This window comes from Furipterus horrens, unplaced genomic scaffold (assembly GCF_987537825.1).
Source record: "Furipterus horrens unplaced genomic scaffold, mFurHor1.1.pri manual_scaffold_17, whole genome shotgun sequence".
NCBI classification, from domain to species: Eukaryota; Metazoa; Chordata; class Mammalia; order Chiroptera; family Furipteridae; genus Furipterus; species Furipterus horrens.
The window spans coordinates 91,001,233-91,025,832 of record NW_028327187.1 but is presented as its reverse complement, the minus strand read 5'-3'; the positions used below and the strand labels follow the sequence as shown (position 1 = coordinate 91,025,832).

The following is a 24,600-nucleotide window of genomic DNA, read 5'->3' as shown; positions in this document are numbered from 1 at the left end:
GGATGAGGAGCCTGGCCAAAATTCCCTGCCAAAAATTCCCGGCTCTGAGAGTCATAGATGAAGGGCGTAGAAACTTTCTACCTCATTAACTAAACCAGGGAACATGGGAGGGTCAGGCTTGGGATGGGAAATATTGAGATCACTTTGGGCCACACAAAGTTTGAGGGGTCTATGGTGTGCCCACATGCATGCTTCCAGCAGCTGGTGGGAGTGGAAAGCTGAGAGGGCCGAACTGATGAAAACTAGGGGAGTTGAGGGGAGGGGATTGCCAAGAGAGTGAGAAAGAATGCTAAGAAGAGGCTTATGGAGCAAAGTGGGGCACTTCAGTCACCAGGAAAGCTAGGCATGGAGACAAATGAAGAGCAAGAGGAGAGGGAGGAAGAGACGCAGGAGAGGGGAGTGTCAGAGAAGCCACATAGAGAGAGAGGGTGATGAAGGAAGGAGTGGTTAGCCATGTGGAGCAGTGAGAGAACAGGAGGGAAAGGGGCATAGAAAGGCCATTGGATCCAGTGACAGGAGCTCATTGGTGGCCTGTGAGAACAAAAGTTAACCCAGAAGGACACTCACTGGTTGGCAAGGGGAAGCCAGGTGGAGATTTTAAATTTATGGCAGAGAGTCTGCAAAAAGGATAAATTTCCCCTTAGAGACTGTGAGCTAATTGTATCACGTGGCATGCCTCAGGCAGGGATGGTCTAGCAGCACAAAACAGAAGCACACTTGCACAAGCCTAAGTAAAAGGGGAGAATTTATGGGAAGAACATGAGGCATTCTCAGAGGTTCAAGGACAGGAAGTGCAGCCAGCCTCGGGAGATGGGAACCAGCAACTGGGGGCGCCAGCAGGAACCCTAGCAGGTTTGTCTTCTCCTCTGTTTCTGTGGCTCCAAGGTCTCTAATCTCAGCTTTCTTTCAAGATTACTTCTTTCATCCTCTCGGCTCTTTCTGCTGCTCTGTGAATATGGTGGAAAATGGCTGTCTCAGGTGGCCCTCCCTGGTCTGTTCTCTTCTGTCTCCCCCAGGCCCACAGCTGTACGTGGCCCAAAGTGTTCAAGCAGCCAACAAAGACTGCTTGGAACCTCCAAAATGTCCCAAAGCCCTATTCTTAGGAGAGCATCTGATTGGTCCAGTTGTGTCGGGTGCTCATTCCTTATCCAATCAGCTGCGGCCAAGGGGAGGGTTTTGTGCTTCTCCAGGGCTGAGGAACAGCATCTTTGGGAAGAGAGTCCAAGCAGGTTCTTGAAGAGGAGAACATGGTGGATGTCACGCTTTGATGTTCCAGGTAAGCTGCAGGCCCCTGATCCTTCTGGAACAGAAAGAGGCTCATGAAGTCAGACTCTTCTTTAATGATGGTCAATAAACAACTCCATGGAGGCCATACAAGGTGAGATATGTGTGTCCACAGGCAAGCATCATTCCTGGAAATGAGACTTCCCCATGCTTCTCTCTCTCTCCCCTACAAACCCCTAGCCTAGAGCTCATCAGGGCCTCTCATGACATCCATGAGATTTCCCCGGCCTCAACTGTAATCTTTCTGGTTGTAGCTTGAAATGAGCAGTCTGGAAGGTGCTGCAGGAAAGGGGGGAGCAATGCTTGCCCTGCTTGGAATGGCTTTGACCACAGGATCTAAAGGGGCAACTGGAAGATGTTGTGAACATCTGCTTACATAGGGATCATGCTGGACACCGTGGGCTCCTCTAGGGCCAGCCACTTGGCTCCTTTGCCTTTTGTCACCAGCACCCCAGCCACCGAACAGCTCAGGCTTCCAACCTACGCTTGCTGATGCCCTGAATGAATGCCGTGATGCCTCTTTATTTCTCACAGTGTGGTGTTGGTTAATGGCCTTCAGCTGAATGGGACCAGGAACTTCTCCTAAGGCAAAGGTTTGGAGGGTGGAAGAAGGGAAAAAACAAAAAAATCAGGAAATCCCCAAAGATGAAGGCTGAATGATGGCTGTAGCTATTCTTCACATTCTCTTCAGGAAGTGACAATAATGAACAGTACTGTCTTCTCCCTCTTTATTATGGCCTTTCTAGCAGTAATAAAACCACCAAAACTGGCACATGCAATACTATAAAGTTTACCAAGTGGTTTATATTCATCATCTCATCAGATCCCCTGAATAACCCTGTTAAGTACACTTCCCAATTTTACAGACCAGGCTCAGAGAGGTTGGGTGACTTGCCTGAGTCACCCAGCAGGCATTGATGGGACCATAGGTAAGACTTTGAGTCCATTTCTGCTGTTTTTTGCACTCTGTTGTCCATTGTTAGAAGGCCTCTTAGGCCTGTTCCTTGCTGGACACACCACCCAGATTTGGCAACTCCAGCGTTCAAGAGGCTAAACAGCTAAGTGAGAATCAGAGCAAACGGGCCAGAATTGGGGCTGGGAAACTGCAGGACACAGGGCCCCTTTGTTTTCTGCTGCCACCTCCTGGATCATCAACACTCTTTTCTTCTCTCTGCTCTTCTCTGCTTCAAATAGAAGCGGAAGCAGGGAGATGCCCTCCCGACTCACTGCAAAACTGTATAATAATTTTGAAGATTTAAAAACTGAATTCACTTAAAAAGGAAAGGAAGTCTGACACATGCTACAACATGATGAACCCTGAAGATATTCTACTAAGTGAAATAAGCCAGTCACAAGGGGACAAATACTGGATGACTCAACTTATATGAAGTCCCTGCAGTACTCAAATTCATAGAGACAGAAAGTAGAATGGTGGTTGCTAGGGGCTGGAATGCAGAGTTGGTGTTTAATGGGGACAGGGTTTCAGTTTTGCAAGATGAAGAGAGTTCTGGAGATGGATAGTGGTGATGGTTGTACAACAATGTGAAAGTAGTAAATGGTAACTTTTATGTTATGTGTATTTTACACGATTTTTAAAAACTGAATTTGGTGAACATTTAATGAGCATCTACTGTGTGCTGTGCACTTGGAATTCAAAGCCATAAAGTATCAGCCCTATCTTCAAGGATTGATCATTCCAGCCAGGCAAAGAGACATAAATCTCCTTGGTGCTGTGTGGAAAGTACCATAATGCACTGTGCGTGGGACTGATGCAGCCCTGTTGCAGGGCGGGTGGAGGTTGGGGGGCTGTAGTGTGAAGCCTTCCCACAGGAAGTAGTATCTTAGCAGGGCTTTCCAGGAACTGAGATGACTCCATGTGTGTGAAAGAGGTTGGGGCAGGAGGGATGTGGGAAAGCTGGGGACACAGAACATTCTAAGCAGAGGGAAAATATAGAGGTGTGAAATAGCATGCTGCTAAACCTCCTCTCCTTATTTGTGGGGATGTCACTAAACCCATATTACCTTATTCTACACTGATACATCTATGACAGTGCTTCTCAAATCATCTGTGGGGAAGAACGTGTATGTGCATAATTTCTAGTCCCTACTGTGTATGACTATTACAGAGCTCACGCCACATGCCACTCACCGTGAAAGTTTGAACTAATCTATTTCCCAATTCAACAAGAGTCCATTCACGTGGATGTCAGAGCAAGGTCAAGTTGTTTTCAAGGTTTCAGAATGGTTACGCTCAATCTCTATACTTATTGCGGACCAGCACTGGTCCATGAACCACTATGAGTAGTGCTGATCTATAAGATGGTGAATCCCTTAAAGGGAGTAACCACTTTTTTTCATTGTATCCATTTTTGTGCATGCATTCGGGTTTTTAGTAGGACCACCCATATGAAGCCCTCTCCTTACCCAGGGAGGGATGCCCACTTGTTAATTAGCTAGCGTTTCCCAGTGTTTTGAATACAGAAAACTCTGCCACTATTAAATACTATTATTATTATTAGCCTCGTGTCCACTATAGTGAATGTCACTTAATTAGAACTGCATAATAAGCAAATCTGCCTTAATTGGCTGGATGTGGCTAAGAAACCATTTCGCATCTGTGTCTGCTTTCTCTGTTCTGTGGCCATCACATCACATTCTCTGGCAATGGGTCATTTTGAAGACCTTGGGCAGGGTTCAGGGAAGGTTATCTGGCTACTGATTAACACTTAATTAGCACCTTTTTCATGTAGCACAGCAGTGACTTTGTAAATTTAAAAATTTCAGGGGACCACTTAATGTGGAATTAAAGTACAAGTGCAATATTTAAGATGCATGAAATTGTTTTACGCATTACAGCATTAACTAGCTCTTAATTTATGCAGTGCATGCCAGAGAAGGGCAATTAAAGTGTAGCAGGGAAAAAAATGATAGATCTCTACGCTGTCCTGTCTTTTCCTCTAACGATGCTTTTGAAGGCATTTGCTACGTTCATATCTCAACTTCTGTTCTAGATTTAGGAGTAAATGGTAATTCGAAAACTTGTTTCCCCCACAAGAATTGGCATTATCTTTAGGCTGAAAGTCTCTTTAACCAGTAAGTCCCTCCAGCGCCTAGAAATCTACCCAGGGCTCAGTGATTGGCCCAGGGACAGGCACATAACCCAACTAGAGCCAATGAGATATCAGGAGACATTTGCTGGAGCCTTATGGGAAAGTGATGCTAATTCCCTGGTAGGTGGTCAGAAGGAGGGGTTCTCTGTTCCCCTGGCCAGTGTGGTCTAAGGATGTGAGGTCTGGAACTGTCACTGCCATTTTATAAGCAGTTCAGAGCTGTAGGAGAGCCATTGTTTAGAATTTGGGGATGACTCCAACAGCATGGGAGGCCATATGACAAGGTGAAGAGAAACTCATTCCTGAGAGATGTTATGGAAGATGCTAGACTGAGACTTGTCTGATGGCAATGTGACTTCTGGACCTTTGAATCACATCAGAGCCTATAAATACACTGCATATTCCTACTTCCCTGCCTTAATTTATGTTGTTCCCTTTGACTGGAATACTCTTTTTCTTTCTACATCCTTCAAGGCCAAGTTGAAATGCCACGCACCTGAGAACTGTGATCTCAATCGTGCTCAGGATGGTCAGAATCCCGTACCCCTCCTGTGGGATGCTCATGCCCCATATTTGAACCTCTCCTTTAGCAAAAGGTAGGCATTGCCTGAAAAGTGTGAAGCTGCGAATGTGGCTCCCCATCTCCCCTGTGATGACCTAAGCTCTTGCTTCTGTCCCCAGCATTACTATCTTACACACTGAGTCTGTAAAATGCAGCAAGCCCTTTCCTAGAAAGGAATGTTAACGACATTAGGATAGCATAGACAGAAGAGGAGAAAGCGCAGATGAGCATATGGTCTTCTTAGCTAAAGCCAAAATCTGGGTAAATGCTGCAGCTGGGTGGATTCCTGTGCCGCTGCAGCTGCTAAGAGCACTTGAGGACTTGTGATTAGAAGAGGGAGGAGTCACAGATACAAGCCGGATAAAAGACTATTTGTCCTTCTGTTTGTAACTTAAATGTAGCAATACAGTCTCCAAGTACAAAGTTGAGTGCTAGGAAGGTAAAATTGTCCCTGTCATTCCTCCTCCCCATGCCCCATGTCCTCTGTGGAGCTGAGCTGCTCTGATCCCCTGCCAGCTGCTCAAAGTCTGATCAGCTGACAGCCTCATGGTCCACCCCAGCCCTTCTCAGGGTAGGTCCTGCCAGCGGCTGAGCAAGGTGCTGGCTGGCACTCGGGGCCAGTTATTTTTGTCCAATGTGGGGCTGCTCTAATGGACACTCTTTGCTCAGGCTCCCATTGGGTGGGCAGAGACTTTTCAGATCAGTATTGCCACCCGCCCAGAGTGCTTCTGCCCTTCTCCTTTCATGGGTGCTCCCCTCCAATAAACCCTTGGCACTTCTGACTCCATCTCAGCATCTGCATCCTGGAGAACACAACCTGTGACCCTCTCCTCAGAGGTAAAAACTGCTCACTCTTGGCTGTGTTTTTTTCTAGACATTTCTTCTATTCATTTAAGTACATATACCACCTACAGGTTTATTATTCATTTCTTTACACAAGTGGAATTACATTGTGTATGTGACTCATTCTATAACGTTAAAATTTTTAGCACAGCTCCAGGAACAGTAGCTAGTGTGCCTAGGCATGTCTTCTTTTTTAAAGATTTTATTTATTTATTTATTTATTTTTAGAGAGAGGGGAAGAGACGGAGAAAGAGAGGGAGAGAATCATCCATGTGCGAGAGATACATTGATTAGCTGCCCTTCACACGCCCCCAGCTGGGGACCCAGACCACAACCCAGGCATGTGCCCTGACCGGGAATCAAACCCACAACCCTTCAATTTGCAGGATGGCACTCAATCCACTGAGCCACACTAGCCAGGGCTAGGTATATCTTATGTGCTGTGTACCATTCCATAGTGTAGTGAGCCCATTGTTTACTTAACCATTCTTATACTAATGGACATTTGGGTTGTTTCTACTTTCTGTTACTATTAATAATACTGCTGGGAACGTGTTATCTGAATTTCAAATAATAATAAGCTGAATGTGACTCCAGGCCACATAAACTAAGCAAGGTGAAAGGCCAAAAGAGGACCTGTATTAACCATGCCTTTCATTTTTTATGTTCTGATGCTTGGACATCTGGGGCCTTGCTGACCCTGATTGGACAGGGTCTCCCAGGGCTGGCCAGTTCCTAGAAATGGTAAACAATTCACCCAGGAGGGCACTTTCAAATGCAAATCAACCAATTCAGAGCACCTACCCCTAGCAACCTCCTCTATCAGGCTCTCATGCTCCAGGCCACTATCCACCTGCCCCGATCACCCCAGGGCCAGGTTCCAGACAACTAGGGACAGTCCCTGTATCCCAGAGTCCACTGAAATTATTCGAACTAGCCAATCCTAAAGCTGCTTATCTGGCCTTGCCTGTTCTTTCCACAGAAACCACAATAAAGGCTCTAGCCCATCTTTCCTTCTTTTTCTCTGCTTCCTGACCAACCCCAGTACTTCCCCATGTGCCTCTGGTGGCCTGTTGTATCCTCTCCTTCTGGGATTTGTAAGTATAAGCAATTATCTTTCTATGACGGTTGTCTCCTTATCTGTTAGCCTTGCAATACCATAATAATAATAATAAGGCCTAAATTTTAAATCAGGGCCTGGCATTGGCAAGGTAGAACAAACATTCTTTTCTCCTAAAGGTTCCAGAATGCTTTCATTTACGAGCCGTGTCTGGGCAAATGTGAAGTGCTAAATGTGCTGTGTTACTTAGGTCAGACAGAAGAAAGAACTTTCTCCTGGTAAGCAAGGCCACTAAATAATGCTATTCCTGGAGCATTTTTAAAACAATGTCATCAACAGCAACAACCACCTTCGTGAGCTGATTCCCCACAGAGCAGGGCAGGGCTGAGGCGATGCAGCCTCTCCTGCTGGCTGAAGGCTTCCGGAACCGAACACTCAAAAGGACACAGCCCCACCCCTTGCTGACAGAGGCCACGAGGTTCTCGCAGGGCCGGAGTCCCTGCGGACTGCTGAGGTCATCTTCACCTGAGAAGGGAGGAGGGATGGGATTACCGACCTCTCTGTTGCCCTGGGGCTCTGGGCCCGATGACGTGGGGCATTCTGGCGTAGGCTGGCCTGTGTTCACAGCTGCCTGCCGGGAGCTGGAGCCTGTCAGCTCGAGCGGCAGCGAGGGAAGACGTTTCTGACACAAAACCCCAGGGGAACCCGCGGAGGAGCTGGGCTGTCATTACTTATTAACAATGGGCCTGATCCCCAGCCAAGCAGGCCCAGGGAAATAGCCTGTAGGGAGGCCAGCCTTCCCCCTGCGAGGTGGATTAACACTTTCTGGGCAGAAGGGAGCTGTCTGGAAGGTCAACTGTCACATTTTTGCATGTAAGAGAGGCCAGTCTTTCCGTATTAGACGCAGACACACTCTTTCCCTCATTTTCCCCCTCCCCCTCTCTGTGTCCACATTCTCCTCTACCGTTCTCCTGCCCCCCCGCCCCCCAAGGTTTTAAGCCAGTAAACCCACAGGATGTGGGAGACAGTGCTCACTGGGAAGGGAAGGTTTGAAAATGCACACTGCCAGAAACCTAGGTCTAATGCCCTCAGACAGGGCCTGCAGGGGTGGGGAGAAGGAGCGGGGAGAAGGAGCGGGAGCTGGGGTCCAGGAAAGGTCTGCAAACTAGATTATTGTTAAAGCTGGTTATTGCCTCTTTTCTCCCCTCGAGAGGTCCTGGGCTCTGTCAGCACGTTCTGCCCCAGCTCTGCAATCTCAGATGGGCCGAGTGACCTACCCTTGATGTTGCAGGATTCGTTTCCTGGGGAAGCAGATGCTGAGATGGAGATTAGCATACAGGACATTTTCTTAGGGAGCATTTCTAGGATCAGCGCCTAGAGAACGGAAGGACTGGAAGCCGAAGCAGGCAGAGGAGGAAACTACAATGCTAGCCCTACAACAGCCTCAGCTGATCTCGTGGGGCGCTCTGGAGCTAGGGTGGCCCTTCGGAATTGTTCACAGTTGGGCTGGAAAGGCGAGCCATGGTAGCTTTGCAGGGATTAGCCCCTGGGCGCGGGTGGGCTGCTCCTGAAGGTGGCATGGCCCTGGGCAGGGCAGTTTCTTCAGCCTTGGAGAAGGGCTGACAGCTGAGGGCAGCAGCAGGCAGTGATCTCAGCAGTGGAGGGTGTAATTCCTTCCTTTGTGAAGGGGCAACACAGCAACCAGCACCCTGCCTCCTAGAGGATGGGTGAACTGAGGGTTCTCTAATCACAAGAAGGGCATTCCTCAGGATTCCTGCCTCCCCACAGAGGCCAGCCTGGCCTCCTTTCCTGCTCCATTTTCCCACTCTCTGCAGCCACTCCTCTCACCCCTCCCCATCCCTCCTCCCATCCCTCTTCCCTGCAGGGTCCACACAGAGGTTTTCCAAGTTTTAAAGTGCAAGTTTACAAGGAAGCGGAACTGCCCTAATTGAGGTGGAAGGCCTGGGAGCCCCTCCCTCTGGCCACCATGGTCTTGCTATAAAACACTTTGTAATCTGTAAGAGCTGGCTAGCTGAACAGTGGGCACTTTTTCCCTCTCTAATTGGGCGCTTCCAAACTTCGCAGCAGGGGGTGCTGAATTGTCGTAGGCGCGTATGTTTTATTTGTGTCAACAGGAGCAGGAAACAGACAGTTGTGGTGTGGTCTGTAATGTAAAGTAAATTCCAGTGGGCCATTTGGCGGGTAGGTATGTCTGTGTTAGGTTTCATCTGCTTCAGGAGAAAGTTATGGGCCTAATTGGGAACATGCATTTAGGGATGGTCAGTTGGCATTTTCTCACACAAGTCCACGCTCCAGAGCCTATCATGACCTGGGCTCTAATGACCACCAGGTGTTTTGTTCATTAGCATAAAGGGTCTTACAATGAGTTCTCATTGGGGTTGTAGGGGGGTTACTGGCTAGGAATAGTAGCAGCATCCCAGCTCTTACACGCATAAAGCACGAAAACCCAGCAGGCCCGTGGTTTACTTTTGTAGGACTGGCGGCATGGGCATGATCCTGAGTGGTCCTGCAAGTATCTGGCTGTTTATTTGGTGGTTTTGCTCCCCTGGAGTCAGACTAGAAGGTTTGAGAATTCCACTGCAAGGATCCCTCAAGCAAACTTTCCAGTGAGGCACTGCCGGAACCCTGGAAAGAACAGAGGACTGGAAATTCACAAAATTTACAGCTCAGCTTGCTCAGAACTTGGCCTGAAGACTTCCTTTCACAGTGACCTGGCGGCACAGTGTGGGGAGGGGTCCTCTGTCCTTACCCACCTCTAATTACTGAAGGCTACAGAGATTTACTAAAAAGAATCTAAACATTTTTGCAAGACCAAACTGGCTTAGGTCAATTTGAGACAGCCTGAAAACCCGCCCCAGATCCTCTATAAAACCCTAACCAGCTGTGAATTCCCACCTACCCACATCAGTAACCACCGTGTACCCCAATGTTTTCTCACGGGAATAATATGGGTCTAAAACTTGTGTCTGCTGTCATAAGAAGTTGTAAGGACTAAAAGTATTGCTTTCTTAAACCCTTCCAAAATAGATTGGATTCCCAAATTTGAGAGTGATGTCTTGGGGTGCGGATGGGAGCTTTTAAAAAATCAGTGCTCAGAAGTGTCTGCAGCTTTTCTAGTACTTGTCAATGTCACAGTAAGGAAGCCTCTGGCAATCATTAATCAGTAGAAGCATTTATTAAGGGCTGATGTGCACAGGCACCGGGACAGACATAATGCAGAGTGAACTGCATGAACATGGTCTCTTGTGTCTCCATGTTTAAAGTTCAGGCTGGACAATGGCACAGTCAAGTTAGATTAGTAGTCACCCACCACACCACATTCTGCACACAATCAGATAATCAACACAAACCAATTTGGCGAGGAGATTAGATTAGATGCGTACATCTGATGGCTTGGAATACTGGTCGCCTCCTCGAGGAAGATATCCAGGGCTGTGAGTAACGGTCTCAATTTGGGTTATATCTTCTCTCCCTATGGCCTGGCTCTGAAGAGCAGAGTCAAAGTCACTGGCGAATGAATGGCTGTCAGCCAGTAGTCATGTGCTCACCTGTGTAGGGTAAACCCCAAAGCTCAAGACCTTAGAGTACAACATTGGTTCAGAGTGTCCTTGGCCCTTTTAGTTGACAAAGCATTTTCACTGTCAATATCGGGCTGGACCATCACAGTTGCTGAAAATGTGAGAGATGTAGGGTATCTTTGGGCTTACCAATAGCTACTTCCTTTATTCCTTGCCAACAAAAGTCCAGATTTATTCTGATAGATGGCTATGTGTTTATGGAAGGGAGGCTCAATCCCAGGAGATGATTCATAATTACCTTAAGCCAATCATGATACAAGCATCATTCTTTAATGATTTAGTTTAGGGATGTCCCTGTCCTGACCGATAAAGCCTAACGAGGATCCTGATGGGAAATTTCTCAAAAATAGTTTTCTTCCCCCCAAAACAGAAATATTTAAGGAGATTCCTGCCTCCATCACCCATCCATGCTCTTCCTGCTTTTTAATGCTGTTGCAAAGATATGAGCTATTGAAGAAGCAGCAGCCATTTTGTGACTAGGAGGGAATGACAGAAAAGAAAGGTAGAAAGGGCCTGAGTCCTTAATAAGCTTTTTGGCCATCAAACCCAAAATAACTGCCTCTGGGCTTCTTGTTTTATATATATTAATATAACCTTACTGTTTAAAGTACTTTTTGTTTGATACTCGGCTGAAAGCACCTTAATGGGTACAACCTGCATTCAATAGTTGCAAAAGCTGCCAGGTGGGTACTGGAAATACCAAGGGGAATGCTATCTAAAGTATATGATTGTCTAACCACTAAGCTGTACACCTGAAATCAATACAAAATAATATTGAATGTAAACTAATTGAAAAAAATTTTTAAGGAAAATGCTGCAAAAGCAAAAGCTTGGAGACATTAGGCCATAGAGTTAGTGACAGAAAGGGACAACCCAGGGGGTCCAAGTTCATCCAGAGAACTCCTGGGAACTAACTCCTCAAGGCCAAGGTTGCCAATGACGGGGCTCTGTGTGCCTGCCTCCCTTCCCCCACCCAAATCAGAGCAGCATGGCTTTTATCTGATTGACCTTATTGGCTTCTCACTAACATTCTGTTTGAAACAAAAGGATATGAGGCTTTAAAATATTTTACAGCCACTGTCTTATCCCCCATCTTTCACTGAGGCCAGACTACGTTAACAGGTTCATTCACTCTTTGTGGGATCCATTTTGTCAGCCAGCTCTGTGGCCCTCCTGCCTCTGAACAATGTGGAGAGCAGACGGAACACCAAATGGCAAGCCCTGTGCCCCAGTTTAGAGTCCTGTCTCTGCCATTCCCTGGCTGTGTGACCAGGAGGAAATAACTTGACTCCTCTGAGTCTCTATCTCCCCATCTTGGATAACCTCTCAGGCCTCCTAAACCCCAGCAGGTTGTGAGTTGTGATTCTGAGGAAGCAGTGAGATGATGCATTTCGGTGAACACTGAGGAGTTAAAAGTACTGCACAAATGAAAGCTTTCACATGATTATGGCTGTTATGGTGCTGCAGAGCACTCTGGAAAATAGCCTCAGTTTCGGTTTATTCCCCTCACATAGGAGATGCCCCATCCAAGCACCTTCCCACACCAGGAACAGAATTTCTGTATCCTTGGTTACTCAATGAAACCTATGTTGAAAGGCTGCTTTTCTAGTGTTTTTTCTTCACAGTGGAGTAGAGCACCCGCAGATCCCTACATAACCCATATGCCCTGAGATCCCTCAGGCCAAGAGCGGACATACCACAGGGACACTGGTCACCAGTTCATGCCCACACTCTATTCTGCATAGACTCTAATTGTTACCGAGTGAAAGGGGGTTCTTTCATGCATCACCTTGGTGTAAAACCCAACAACTAGTGTTGAGGAAAACAGGTTTTTATTTACAATATTCCAACCTGGGGAGGGTTGTGAGCATTCCTGCTCAGAGCCCTGTTCTTCCACAACACCCAGCACTTCCCTTGCTCCCCAAAAGGCTATAAACCAAAACCAAGCCCAATAGTTCCCAATCCCTTATCTGTCAGCTGTCTCCTTCAGGGTTTGGGATATGATGTCACCACCCTCCGTATAACAGTCCAGGAAAACAGGTCTTTATTTACAGTATTCCAACCTGGGAAAGGCATTGAGCACTTCAGCTCAGAGCCCTGTTCTCCCACAGGACCCAGCACTTCCCTTGCTCCCCAAAAGGCTAGAAGCCAAAAACATGCCTGGAAGTTCCCCATCCCTTATCTGTCAGCTGTCTCCTTCAGGGTCTGGGGTATGATGTCATCAGCCTCCTATAATAGTCCAGGAAAACATGTGCCATGTTGCCCTGGATCACGCATGGTTCTCTCTTTGCCCTTTCAAAGCCGCATGGAGTTCTTTTCTTCTCAAAGCTGCATGGTGTACTCCTCTGCCATCCTTGCAAGCTGCGTGGATGTTCTCTCTTCCTCACAAAGCCGTATAGAGATCTCCTCTTCTCAAAACAGCACGGAGAACCTAGCTAAAATGTCTGCTGCCTATTTTTAAATCCCTAACTGCCTCCTGTGATGCAGTGGGTGTGGTAACTGGTTCTGACCATTCACAGAACCTTGTGCAGGCTCTGTGTGCTCTTTCCTCGCCATTCTATGGTCAAACCCCTCCCATCTCCTTGGCGCCTTGGAAGAACCAAACATTCCCATAACTAAGACACTAGCTACCAGCCATAGTCATGCAAAGGCATCTTAAAACTGTTCCCTTTTCCCCATCCCCCAACCCGCAGGCTCTGGGGATTTTTGGAGACCCCTACTCTGTAACAATGGTTCTCTCTTTTCTTCTAAAACCGCATGGTTCTCCCTCTGCAAATGGCTGCTGCCTTATTTTTAAATCCCTGACCATGGCCTGTGACACAGTGGGCATGGTAACCAGTTCTGACCATTCACAGAACCTTGCACAGGCCCCGTATGCTCTTTCCTCGCCATTCTATGGTCAAACCCCTCCCATCTCCTTGGCGCCTTGGAAGAACCAAACATTCCCATAACTAAGACACTAGCTACCAGCCATAGATATGCAAAGACATCTTGAAAGCTGTCCCTTTTCCTCATCCCCCAGCCCCAGGCCCTAGGGAATTTTGGGGACTTCACTCTGTAACAATGGACGATTGTATGTCGAGACAGGCAGGCCTTACTGCCCGGATGTGTGTACGGGGGGCTCTTTTCAAGTGTTCTGGCTCTAAAATTATCTCTAGGCTGCCTTCTTAGGATGCTTTCGGTTGCAAGTGACAGAAACCCCCAAGGTGGTACTTCAAGGCTCTTCTCCTCTGTGATCCTCTTGGCTCTGCCTTTCTGGGTATGTGTGTTGTTTTCAGTTTCCAACTGGTCCCAAAAAGGCTGCTGCAGTTCCAGGCATCACATGCAAACACACAACCTCTAGTAGCAAAGAACTGTTCCTTCCAGCCAGGGATGATATTCAAAACATTCAGCAACCAGTACAACAGGGAACTGAATAATCAGAAAAACTCTAGCTGAACTGGTATTGTTTTTGCTGAATACAGTATCACGAGTGTTTCCAGGATTGCTTTCCTAAGAATAAGTGTTAGAAACAAGGACATAGTGACTCTCAAACCAGTGAAAAGTCATTAGTAACAAAGGACAAATGTAATTAAAGGGTCTTAAGGGCAAATGTAATTAGAGGGTCTCTGAGAAGGGAGCTGACAGCACTGGCATATCTACAAACCACAGAAGGGGCATTTAGATAACCGTGTTAGATTGTAACTCCGGAGTAACCAGTAATGGAGAAACGGGGAAGAAGGAGAGGGAAGGGGGAGCTAATTGCGTTAGGGCGGGGAAGCTAATCACTCTCACTTTAGGGCAAGGAAGATAATCACTTTAGGGTGGCAATTTTAGGGTGGAGAAGATAATCACTTTAGGGTGGCAATTTCAGGGTGGGGAAGCTAAGACTATAAAACCAGTTTCCTTTGTCTACTTGGCGCGCACATTCTCCTGGCTGTGAGGGTGCGCCCGGCTCTGCAGACTCGTGAATAAAGGCCTCTCTTTACTGCTCAAGTCCTGTGTCCCAGTTTTTATTGTGAGCATTTCTCATATAAGGAAGCCCCCTGCCCAACAGAATTAGCTCACAGCTCATTGGCCAGCTCTGGGTCACATGACCCCACCCTCAACACCGATTTCTGGGGAATTATCACTGATTGGGTTAAAATGGTAAAGGTTTACCTCTGAATTGGGGATGGAGTTCCTTTTCTTAAGAGTGGACATGTTAATTAGATTCAGATTTTTAGCAGGTTAGAAATTGGGAAGCCCATCAATCTTATCCACTTCCTGGGTTCCCCCCACTATCACCCCTGTGAAATCACAGGCTCCTTATACCACCCTCAGATAACTGTTAAATCTGATCCAAGCATCTTGTTTTCGCTTTCTTGCTTCCTTCTGCAACTACAGGTATTTCATGTTTTTTATGAAATCTATATTTACAATCTCTGTGAACTATGAGATGAGTACTATTTGGAATCAGTTAGGCCATTTACATGGACGGACAAACTGACCACTTCTAAATGAGCCATTTGGGAGAGCCTAGGATAAGGTTAGTCCAAGAAAGCTAGTGACAAACCAGCAGTTTTTATTCAATTGCCTGCCTTCCTCCCTCTCTGGCTTACCCACATCCCCACACACTCTCTCCTTGGGTTTAATTGATAGGCAAATCATTGAGGTTTGGCCAAGCCCAGTCCGGGAGGCTGTTTGCAGCCTGCATATCTTGCCTTTTAAGTAGGGTAGGGATGAGTCAGCCAGAGTCATCAGATAATGGGCCTCTTCCAGAGACAAGGGGTGATGGACTTCCTCCATTCTTTGATATCAATGCTTTGGTTAGTTTGTATTTTATGCGATGCCTTTCCTTTAGCAACTCAAGGCTTTTTGCAGAGTCTTATGTAATGGAAAATAATTCTGCAAAGTAGGCAGACTGGGCAAGGCCAGAATCCAGAAACTGCATTCCTTATAGACCTGCCCAGCAACCCTGCTGGGGCCCATCTGTGTTGGGGCAGTGACATTCGGGGCACTTTGAGGACATAAAAGAGACCAGACACAGACAAAGCGGACACAATCGCCTTTGCTAAACTTCAGTAAGGCCCCTTCCCTGTGCTTGAGTGACTGACTTAAATAAGAAAAGGTAGGACTTTAAGGAGACAGGTAAGGGAGAGGGGAATGGGGCAATGAAGAAGTCAGTATAGTGCAGGAACCTGTGCTCAACAATCTTATCCATCCGAGAAATGTAAATTCAATCCACTATGAGATAACACGATGCCCAACAGAATGACTAATATTATACATCAAAACAAATCAAAATGAACCCCAAGTGCCAGTAAGGATGTAGAGCAACTGGAACTTCATATGCTGCTGATGCGATATAATTTAGCATAGCCATTGTGGAAAACTGTACAGTAACCACTAAAGTTCTGAACAGATGCTCACCCTATGACCCAGCAATTCCCCTTCAAGGTAAATACCCATAGGTAGTACATATGTTCACCAAAACCCTGGCAAAATAATGTTCCAAACATATCTATAGTATCTATATATTTAATTTTTTTTTATATACACAAATGGGACCATAGCAGATGCTGCCATACCCACTTACATCTCCTGCATCAGCCCCACCCACCCTCAGAGGCACCTGCAGACATTTCATTCAAAACTGACCTCTTCCTGAATCTCTCTATGTGAGCATGCTCTCTCTGGCCAAGGAGATGCTCCCTGGCCTGCCCACAGGCTGGAAGTGCGGGGAAATAAATGCCTCTTAACCAGTGAGGGCCCGGGGTTGGCAGATAAATACTCCAGCTTCCCTGCCCCTTGGTGGCATAATCCTGAGGCATGTTCCACAGGGTTCTTGGCCGATCCCCATGGGAATGAGCCCCACATGCTCACAGTGGGAACCCACTCACTGACACAGCCTTTACTGGCCTCCGCCCTGCCCTGCCTCACTCCCCCCTTTTCTTACTGTGCTTCCTGGATCACCTCCCAAATAATGACTTGCACCTAGATTCTTGTCTCAAGGTCTGCTTGTCTCAAGGACAATACAGTCACACACTGGTCTGCACCGAACCTTTTTTCAGCCAGCAGTATGGCTCATAGGTCTTTTCTTATAGGCACATATGGAAGGACTGTTATTTATTCCACATTCTAGGTATGCTGTACTTAATGTAGCAAGTCTTCTGTTGGACATTTAGGTTGCTTTCAGGTTTTTACTGTCATGAACAATGTAGCAAGAGCCAGTGTTGTACACGTCTCTAACTGCAAATGGGCCAATAGATCAGGAGGAGAACCTTCTAGAAGTCCAATTGCTGGGTCAAAAGTTAAGGGAACAGTTTTGATCAGGACCCAAGGGTGGCTCTGGATCTCAAGATTGGAGGTGGCAGATATAGAGTGACTAGAGCCTGGGGACACTCTTCTCAGTGAGGAGCCAGCATGCCTAAAGAGGGCCTGACCACCCAGAGATTATACCCAGGTGTTTCTGTGCACTTGACGTGGCCTTCTGTGTCCTACGTGGCCTTCTGTGTCCTCCGACTGTGTGCTGGGAAGAGGTCCTACTGCAACAAAAGGGCATTCCCCCAGAGTCACTGTCTTCAAGAACCCCCACCATCCAATCTCACATGCCCACAATCCCAGTGCCATGTTTGAGCCACAGATAGTTTTTTTCAAGCAAAAGTTGCCAGTTTTCTGATGAAAAACCACTTGTTATGAGAGTGTGCACTTCTGAGATCTTTAGGCTCTTTCTTTGGGCTGACTGTGAGAAAAAAAAATATTTTTAAGGTAGGAGGAATTGCTGGGGAAGCTGGGAATGGATCCACAATGCACATAGGGAATATCTTACATGAGGGTAGACCCCCCCAAAAAATGGAATTATCTTCTGGAGGTCGAGCCCTTTGTAGTACAGTCTTCACCCCCAGGTGAATGTTCTAGGGACCCATCTGCGTCGGTGTACCATCTGGCGCTGTTGTGAGAGGCTGTATTCAGCTTCAGTGAATTTTTTAAAAGACTCCTTCAACATGTTTGCCCACTTCATGATGGGTGACTTATGAGCACACCTGCCCACATTGCCCTGAGTGTTCAGCAGTTTTTGACCAAAAATGGCATGTCTCCTGTGCCCCACCCTCCCTATTCAGCTGATCTTGTCCTGAGTAACTATTTTTTTGTTTGTTTCTTCAGATGAAAAAAGTCCTCAAAGGGAAAATTTTTGCTCATGTGGAAGAGGTGAAACACAAAATGGCAGAAGCACTAAGAGGCATCAAAATCGACAAGTTCAAAAACTGTTTTGAGCAGTGGGAAAAACATCTCGATAAGTGCATTGCATCAAGTGGAGAGTATTTTGAAGGTGACTGAAGTTTATACATGTAAGAATAAATACAAAATTTTTTATAAATAAATTCTGGGTTATTTTGGGTGCCCCCTCATATAATTTGGTTGTTTTACTCACTCATGAACACTTACAGTGTTTACCTGATTATCAACCCATTCAGAAAACAAATTTTAAAGGTTTTAAAATACTCTTTTGTTCCTCTCTTGAGTTATTTGCTGGCTGTTGGCTGTCTACTTGATCTCATCTTAAAATACAGAGAAACGTACCCAGAAATTGCTCTAGGGACTTGAACTATCAGCGAGATGAGATGACAAAGACTGAAAGCAGCAATGGTGGCAACCGCACAGAAAGTCAAGGTTCTTGACCGACAGGAAGGAAGTTCTGCTTTCCCTGTCTTTTTTCCCCCTTGCTTTTCTTTTTCATATTGGGGAGCAGGGGCAAAAACACCACACACAGACACACACAGACACACACAGACACAGACACACACACACACACACACACACACACACACACACACACACACACAAGCACCAATGCAGGATCTGTGCCCTGGTGAGAGTCTGAGGCCCACACCCCACGTGACTCCAACTCCAAGGCCACCATGGGTGTCAAGCCAGGAAAAGCAGGACTGTTAGCCACCTCAGCAACCACACTTATAAGGGGTGGCTCGAGGAGAAGTCTGCCCTCCCTGCCCTTGGGGGAGGCCTGGGACTCACCTGGCCTCCAGGGACATTCTCCCAGGTGCATAGGGAAGATCCAACTCTTAGATGTGTAAGTTTTGGGTCTGGAGAGACGTGGCAAAGGGGGTTGGTATTCCCAGGCACCCCAGAAGAAGTGGGAAGTTGAATTCTGACTTTGTTGCTGAAGGTGTGCAATTCAAAGGGGAGATGTAGTCAGAAATGATCGGGAAGAGTAGTGTTCCTATTTACTGAGCACTTATCCCATGCCAGGCCCCAGGTACAGATAGCCTCATGTTTTCTTTCGTCATATCCAGGTGAAGCGCCTGTGCCTGAAGGTTGTGTCAGAGGATTTTCAGATTGCATGGTCTCCAGGTAAATACAAATCACCTCCCTTCTCAGGTCCTGTTGACTCCCTCTCCTCAGCCCATTCTTCATACTCCTACCTTTCACCTGTGGAGAAGCAGCATAGCAGAGTAACTGTGAGCAGGAATTCTGGTGCCAGACGGCCTAGGCTGGAACCCCAGCACTACCAGTGACCAGCTCTGAGACCTTTAACAGGTCACTTAACTGCTCTATGCCTCAGTTTCCTCATCTGGTTGTTGTGAGGGTCAATATTTGGGAAGTGATTCTGACAGTGCCTGGCACATGGTCAGCACCGAATATATGCTTGTTAAATAAAAATGATTGTATGTCCCCCTTGCCTATGGACAGCCTTTTGCTGAAGGTTTGGAGGTGATGGTAGATAATTAGTCAGTGAAGGACAAGAAGCAACTTCAGGAGCCAATCCAAGATGGCGACATAAGAAGATCCTGAACTCACTTCCTCCCACAGACACACCAAATCTTATATCCACATACAGAGCACTTTCCTTTGAAAAAGACAGGAAAACTAGCAGTGAAGCTCCTTCTTATCAGAGTCACAATGAGGCAGTAAGGAGAAGCTGAGGCAGCTTCTCCATAAACCCTACCCCCAAGCAAAGTGACCCACAATCAGGAGGGAGCTCAAAACCACGAGCTTCTCCTTGAGGAGTGAAGGGGTTGAACCTCACATCAAGCACCCCAGCTTTTAAGACCTGCACCTGAGAGACGAGCCTCCAAACATCTGGCTTTGAAAACCAACAGGGCTCTGTTCACAAGACCCAAAGGGCTGTAGTGAACTGAGAAACCCCTCTGAAAGGGCTCATGGGAAGAAACAACTACAAATTGAATGTTCTACAATTTTCTGGCTCATTCCCCTCACTAGGCATCCATTTCTGGCCTTCTCTCATCTAAGCCACCAGGAACCACCATTTTGCAATTTCTTTCCTCTCCCTCTTGAGATTTTTCTCCTTCAATTCTTTGCTAGTCTGGGGAAGTCTCAGCCTGCCCGTGGAAAACTCAAAGATTCTTCTTACTTTGTTCCCAAAGCAAATTAGCACCCTTTGTTCCAACCTCTTCATTCTAGATGTTGTGGTGCTTTGATCCTTCATGAAAACATTAATGTGTTTTCCTGAACAAAAGAACCATGTATCCCGGTTCTGCCTCCTTAGCAACCTATGCATGATCTTATTCAATCCTTATGACAGCTCTGTGAGCTGAGCACTGCTAGAACCCATTTCTTAGCTGAGTAGATATGTAACAGAACCCACAGGCTGTTCAGTTATTAGGGGCCCCGATTACCTGCCACCAGAAGCATAACTCTCAATACCAGAGTTTGGTGAAAAGAAAAGAATTGTTTATTTAATAGTTATATAGATTTAGATTATTTGCGGATTTCTGCCGTTAAGTCTTATTTTCTTTTAAACACCCACAAACACAGAGTTCTGCCTCCCCCTGCCAAACCAGGCTAGTTTTAGAAAAGTCAGCGATACGTTTTCCTACGTTTTGCCTGCGTTGCAGTGCCCTCCAGTTCTTAATGCAGAACCACGTGGAGTTCCCAGACTCCTTGTAAACCACATGGAGTTCTCCCTTTCCTTTCCAAAAACGGATGGTGTTCTCCTCCTTGCTGAAAACCATGTGGATCTCCTCTCCTCCTCTCTTCTCTTCCTCTTCTCAAAGCCACATGGAGATCCTAGCTAAAATGTCTGTCGCCTATTTTAAAACCCCTCTGATGCAATGGGCATGGTAATCAGTTCTGATCATTCACAGAACCTTGCACAGGCTCCCTGTGCTCTTTCTGCACCATTCCATGGTCAAAACCCCTCCCATCTCCTTGGGGCCTTGGAAGAACCAAACTATTTGCATAACTAAGACACTAGCAACTAGCCATTGTCATGCAAAGGAATCTTAAAAGCTGTTCCCTTTTCCCCATTCCCCAACCCACAGGCTCTGGGGACCTTTGGAGACCCCCACTGTGTAACAGATAGATAAAGACCTAAAAAGATTGTCACAGCTGAGATTCAAACCCAGCTCTGTCTAAATACTCCTAACCACTACCTCACACTGCCTTCACATACAAAAAAAAAAAAAAAAAGTTGTCTTAAAGGAGACCAGAATTTCTGTGCCTTACTCTCTGAGTGACCCTGCTCTAGGTTCAGCTGAAAACACTCTTGCTTCTGCCACTATGGAAAACACTATGGCAGTTCCTCAAAAAATTGAAATAGGACTACTGCATGATCCGGAATCCCACTTTTGGGTATTTATCCAAAAGAAATGAAAACAGGGATTTGAAGAGATCTTTTTCATATCCATGTTCACAGAAGCATTATTCACAGTCACTGTGAAGTGGAAGCAACCTAAATATCCATCTATGGATGAATGGATAAAAAACATGTGATAGATACATGCAATGGAATATTATTCGACCTTAGAAAGGAAGGAAATTCTGACGCATGCTGCAACATGGAAGCACCTTGAGGACATTATGTTAAGTGAATTAAAACAGTCACAAAAAGACAAATCCTGCCTGATTTCACTTACATGAGGTCTCAGAGAGACAAAAAGGAGAAGGGTGGTTGCCAGGCACTGGGTAGAGTGAGAAAAGAGGAGTTGTTCAATGAGTAGTTTCGTTTTTTTTGAGATGAAAAAGTTCTGAAGATTTATTGCACAACAATGTGAATATATTTAACACCACTGAATTGTACACTCAAAACAGTTAAGATGGTAAATTATATATTATGTTTTTTACTGAAATTTAAAACTTCTGAAAATTAAAAATTAAAAAATTTCTAAAACACTTATTGCTCCTGAAATGCTCAATGTTTAACCCATTCTCTGACCTTGGACGACTTTGAAATCTCCTTTGCAGAACTCAAGTCCTGACTCTACCAGGAAATTGCTTAAGCTTCACCAGGCTATCTCCAAGCAAGATGTTTCTTCACACCTCCTCCCTCAGCTGTGTCCAGTTCAGAGACTGTTAATGCTTTGGGGGTCTCAGAAAGCTTTTTAGAATCTGATAGAAGCTGCCACCCTCTCCCTGCCTCCACACTCCAGACACATGTATGCATTGACAACAAATCATTTTCCTATGATTCAGAGGACTCCTAGTTACCCTGGGGCCTCCCCATGGTCTTCCAAGGACCCCAGAATGAGATTCCCTATAGACCTCGTGTAGTGGAGCTTCCCTGATAGGCTCAAACATTTGTTATTAGTCATTTGCTTTCCCTCCTAGTGAAATCAATGAAATGGTATTATATTACCTGTGTGACAATTCACTCTAAAACATCTCTATATATACAGAGTGGTGTGTGTGTGTGTGTGTGTGTGTGTGTGTGTGTGTGTGTGTGTGTGTGTGTGTGTGCTTACCGGAGGGGCAATTAGTTAGCATTTGGAAGAATCTAATCAGAACCCACACACTAGAAGTGGTTACTCAAATGCTTCAAATGTCCTTATCTAAATCTACCAGAGGATCCCTTAATTAGCATAGTTATCTTAGAAATACTGGCATATGGTTTAAGATTACAGGCTCCTTGCCTGGACAGGAACAAGGCTAGTCCAGCCTCCTGGCACCCTCAGAGCAACACTCTAATCTGGAGTTCTATGTGGTCCTCTATAATCTCCCTATTTTCTGAGGACTGTGGTGTCTGATCCCCCCAGAAGTTCAGCTGATCCCATCAAGAGGACATCATTGCATCTCAGAGCAAACCCTGCATGCAAACTGCCTATCAGAAGGCCTGAGGACAAAGTAGGGCACTACCAAGCCTATAGGAACAGGTTACATCACTGTCCTTGTACCTGCTTCCTAATAGATGATCATACAACTGGTCATATTCCATCTGAGGTTTGTTTTCATTCTAACGGAGAGGGAGAGACTGAATCCCTTTCCCTGGCAGCAAGATCGGTTGTGGGATGCCCACAAGCCATCCAATTTGAATGAAGCTTTGCTGTATTCAGAAATTTAACCTTGTTATTTGGACTCACTTTCTCCCCTGTCCTCCTAGTTCTGGCTTCATTCTTAGGCTCCCTGGTGAAGACAAGATGGTGGAAGCATTTCCTCTGGTTGAAGTTTGGCATGGAAAGTAAAGATCATATTATCCTGAGAGCTCTAACAATTCCCCAAGTGAGTCTGATTGCCATTTTGTCTGACTTGGCTTATGTGACTGTTACAGAGCAGGTCCCCCAAAATCCCCAGGGCCTGTGGTTGGAGGATGGGGGAAGGGGACAGCTTTGAAGATGCCTTTGCATATCTATTGCTGGTAGCTACTACCTTAGTTATGCAAATAATTTCATTCTTCCAAGGCCCCAAGGAGATTGGAGGGGTTTTGACCATAGAATGGTGAGGAAAGAGCACACAGAGCCTGCATAAGGTTCTGTGAATGGTCAAGACTGGTTACCACGCCCACTGTGTCACAGGACACAGTCAGGGATTTAAAAATAAGGCAGCAGCCTTTTTTTTGAGAGAGAGAGAGAGATCCACACAGTTTGCAAGGAGGTAGAAGGGATCCATGCGGCTTTGAAAGGGAAGAGAGAGAACCATGTGTGATCCACTGTAACACGGCACATGTTTTCTTGGACTGTTATACGGAGGCTGATGACATCGTATCCCAGATCTTGAAGGTGACAGCTGACAGATAAGGGATGGGGAACTTCTGGGCATGTTTTGGCTTCTAGCCTTTTGGGGAGCAAGGGAAGTGCTGGGTCCTGTGGGAGAACAGGGCTCTGAGCTGAAGTGCTCACTGCCCTCCCGAGGTCGTAATATTGTAAATAAAGACCTGTTTTCCTCAACAATATTTGTTGGGTGACGTGAAAGTACCCCCTTTTGCCCTGTAACATGACCATCCCTGATCCAATCACAGATGATGGGAAAAAGATGTTCTGATAGGTCAGGCATAGGTCGCATGCTACTCCTGGTAGAAGTGTCAATTCCACCAGAACCACATAGCTCGAAAGTAGTTAGGGTTGAGTAGTGGATTAAAGATGGCCACAAATTCTTTGCCATTCTTCCCATTGAGAGGTAGAGTCCATACCCTACCCCCGAATCTACATCAGCCTTGTGCCTTATTTTGAGCCCGTCCTTCCCCCGCAAAAAAAAAGGGTAAATATGATACTGTGTAAATTTCAAGGCTGGGCATTAAGAAATCAGTGGATTCTGCATTTATGTGCTTGGAACACACCCTCATGGAATGCTGTGAGGAGCCCAAGCAGCCACGTGGAGAGGCCCATCTGAGGGAGAATCAAGGAGCTCTGGCTAATACCCCCAGCTGGTCCGCCAGCTGTATGAGTGGGGCCATCTTGGATAGTCCAGATCAACTGGGCCTCCAGCCACCACAAGGAACAGAAGAATCACCTGGCTGAGACTGGTCAATTCACAGAACCATGAGAAATAATGAACTGTTATTGTTTGAAGTCATGAAGTTTGGGGATAGTTTGTTACACCACCTTAAACAGCTGATATAGAGTGGCTCCCCAAATGAAAATCAGGTTTTCCTAGAAACTAAATGAGTGAATGCTAGATGGACAACAAACAGAAGTTCACCACAACCACTTACTCTGTGTAGTCAGCTCCTGGCAACTGAAGGGCTCAAGAAGACACAGAATTTTCTGCTGTAACATTCCAGTGTCTGTTCACCAGTTTTGTTGGTGTCCACAGGCAACTTCTTGATTCCAGGCTCACAGATCTCGTGACGGGTTTTTAAACACAGCCCCTCCATTCATGGCTCCTGGCCTTCCTGCATGTGACGAGGATGGTGGCTTCCTTGGTGCATCAGTCCTACAGGGTTCTGGAAGTTGTTGCTGAAGACCCAGCCCAAAGTTTCTGCAACAGCCC

General features: G+C 46.3%; 2 long non-coding RNA genes across 2 annotated transcripts; one reads left to right on the top strand and one right to left on the bottom strand.

Annotated features, from left to right (window-relative positions):
* Positions 1 to 728: 728 nt before the first annotated feature.
* Positions 729 to 7,525, bottom strand: LOC149991585 (uncharacterized). Its single transcript, XR_016508658.1, has 2 exons — positions 7,416 to 7,525; positions 729 to 1,300 (listed from the first exon to the last, which is right to left on the bottom strand). It is a non-coding gene; the product is annotated as an uncharacterized LOC149991585 (long non-coding RNA).
* Positions 5,607 to 17,743, top strand: LOC149991584 (uncharacterized). The gene is made up of 3 exons (XR_016508659.1): positions 5,607 to 5,793; positions 6,782 to 6,896; positions 17,584 to 17,743. It is a non-coding gene; the product is annotated as an uncharacterized LOC149991584 (long non-coding RNA).
* The last annotated feature ends 6,857 nt before the right edge of the window (positions 17,744 to 24,600 follow it).